The sequence below is a fragment of the Otolemur garnettii genome, unplaced genomic scaffold (genome assembly GCF_000181295.1).
Source record: "Otolemur garnettii isolate 467f Iridium unplaced genomic scaffold, OtoGar3 scaffold00096, whole genome shotgun sequence".
Lineage (NCBI taxonomy): Eukaryota > Metazoa > Chordata > Mammalia > Primates > Galagidae > Otolemur > Otolemur garnettii.
Genome location: NW_003852491.1, coordinates 2,853,641 through 2,856,739, shown reverse-complemented (window position 1 = coordinate 2,856,739; position 3,099 = coordinate 2,853,641).

Here is a 3,099-nt window from a genome sequence, read left to right as displayed (position 1 = left end):
GCCACAGGTGCCACCCCTGAAACTTTTCAGTTTTAACATTTGGTGCTACAAAGAATAGGAGAGAACAATGTTATAATCCTTTTGGAGAACTACTTAGATTTTGGGGGAGGGGTTTTCTGAGGCAGAGTCTCACCTTGTTGCTCTCGGTAGTCTGCTATAGCATCACAGCTCACAGCAACCTCAAACTCTTCAGCTCAAGCATTCTCTTGCTTCAGCCTGCTGAATAGCTGGGACTACAGGCTCCTGCCACAACACCCCACTATTTTTAGAAATGGGAATCCCGCTCTTGCTCAAGCTGGTCTCAAACCCGTGAGCTCAGGCAATCTACCCACTTCAGCCTCCCAGAGTGCTGGGATTACAAGCATGAGCCACTGTGCCCGGCCTGAATATTTCTTATGAAGTTAACATATATCCAGCTGGGCACGGCATCTCACTCCTGTAATCCTAGCACTCTGGGAGGCCAAGGCAAATGGATTCCTTGATTTTGGGAGTTGGCGACCAGCCTGAGTAAGAGTGAGACTCTGTCTCTACTAAAATCAGAGAAACTAGCCGGGTGTTGTGATGGACCCGTAGTCCTAGCTATTTGGGAGGCTGAGGCAGAAAGGATCCCTTGAGCCCAAGAGTCTGAAGTTGCTGTGAGCTGTGATGCCATAGCCCTCTCCCCAGGGCAATAGAGTGAGACTCTGTCTCAAAAAAAAAAAAAGTTAATATATACCTCTTCCATGACCCAGAAATTCTACACTTACGTACTTATCAAGAGAAATGAAAACATACATTCCCGAAAAGGTTAGTGCACAAACATTGTGGACTTACTCATAACGGACCTAAAGCAGAAACAACTCAAGCGTCCCGTGACAGGTGAATGGATAAACAAGACAACGTGTTCAGACGCCAAGGAAAACTACTGAGGGAAAGGAGCAAAACTAGGGCTGCAGCCAACAGCAGGATGCTTCTAAGAAACAGCATCTGAGCAAAACAAGGCCAATTCCAAAAGAGGACACACCTTATGATTTTATGTAGGTGAATGAAGTTCAGAGCATTAAAGAAGACTCAGTGGGGAGAGGAACTGACTGGAAGGGGCACCTGAGTGCGCTTGCTCAGGTGTTGGAAATGTCTGTTTATCCTGGTTTGTGTGGCAATTAGATGGGTGTATGCAATTGTTAAAACTCACTGAACTGACAAGTAGAATTTCTGTGTTTTGTTGGATGTAAGTTACACTTTAAAAATGGGAGCAATTGTTCAGAGTTACTACTTCTCTGTCCACCGGGATTTCGCTCTAACTGCACATGAGAACGCAGATCTCATGTTCCCAAATTGCCTGAGTATTGAAGAGAAACCCCAGAGTCTAGGTGTTTGTAGGGACTCTGCTGATTTATATGGTATGGCAAGGAATTCAAAATTAACAAAACTGTAGTTCAAGTCCCGTGTGTGCAAGAGATGCACCTGGCTCTTGACTCACCGTGTCCCTCGGTCCACATTTTCTTAGTCTGCAAGTCCAGGCTGATCCCTGAGTGAAGATGTGATTCCTTCCGGAATGTCCTAACCTCTGAAAAACACACCTTCACCCTCATGTTGCTATTTGTTGTAACAACTGAGAAGGGGAAAAAACCTCAACACTGAAATAGATAAACTCGCCTAGCCAACAGGCAGGTGTGGGGGAGTCTCAGCTTTGGGGTAAATCAAGACACATTTTTTTTTTTGGTTGCAGTTTTTGGCCAGGATTGGGTTTGAACCCCCCACCTCTGGTATATGGGGCCAGCGCCCTACTCCTTGAGCCACAGGTGCGGCCTCAAAATACATTTTTGGGTTTGGTTACTGTGAGACCTTCAGCCAGTCATTCCACGACTCTGAGCATTCCAGACACTCACAATGGCTCCTTTGCAAACTGTTCCTAAAACTCATGTTGCAGGGGATTAAATGAGATGCTACATGTGGAGCTACTGGCCCGTGGTAAATGCTTGGTAAACATCCGTTTTACTGGAAACGGACACCGGAAATGATGTCACCTCCCCCCTCCAGGTGACACCAGCTGCCTGCCTTCCATGTAGCCCACACTGAAAATTTCAAGGTCTACTCATTCTCTCTCTCTCTCTTTTTTTTTTGAGACAGAGTCTCACTTTTTGCCCTCAGTAGACTGCTGTAGTGTTGCTCACAGCAACCTCAAACTCTTGGGCCTAAGTGATTCTCTTGCCTCAGCCTCCCAAGTAGCTGGGACTACAGGTGCCCACCACAACGCCCCGCTGTTTTTAGAGATGGGGTCTCGCTCTTGCTCAGGCTGGTCTCACGCGTGTGAGCTCAGGCGATCAGCCTCCCAGAGTCCTGGGATGATGCCTACTCATTCTCTTTATGGCAGCTTCCAAGGGGGGATAACTGAGGACTTCTTCTCCTCTTTGTTTTGTTTTGTGTGTTCCCATCTCCCCAGAGTCCCGAGTCTCACAAATCTGGGTTACATTTCATCCAGGTGGCTGCAGAGAGTGTGGGGGTGAAAACCCCAGAGAGGAGAGTCAGTTAGACCCAAGTCCTCAAGTCTCTGTTCCTGTGTATTCTTATGTAACTAATGCAAGTGCTCTGAGCCTTGCTTTTCTCACCCGAAAAAAGAGGATGGCATAATAATAATATCTAGCTATTTTATCAGGGAGATTCAAGGAGGTAATACAGACAACGATCTTCTTAAGATGTTGCTTTTCATTTTGCTCTCATTATTCCATGAAGATCCAGTGTGGTGGATCATGCCTGCAATTCTAGAACTCAGGACTTTGAGATCAGCCTGAGCAACAGTGAGACCCCCTTTCTACTAAAAATAGAAACATAAGCTGGGCATTGTGGTATATGCCTGTAGTCCCAGCTACTCAGGAGGCTGAGAGAAGATCACTTGAGCCCAAGAGTTTGAGGTTGCCGTGAGTTAGGCTGGTAACAGGGCGCTCTAGCCTGGACACCAGAGTGAGACTCTATCTCAAAAAATAAAAATCCAGCTATCTTAACTTAAACCAGGCATTAAAAATTTATGAGGAGGATCCCCAGGCAATTGAAGCAACATCAAAAATACACTACTGGGACCTGATCAAACTAAAGAGCTTCTGCACAGCCAAGAACACAGTA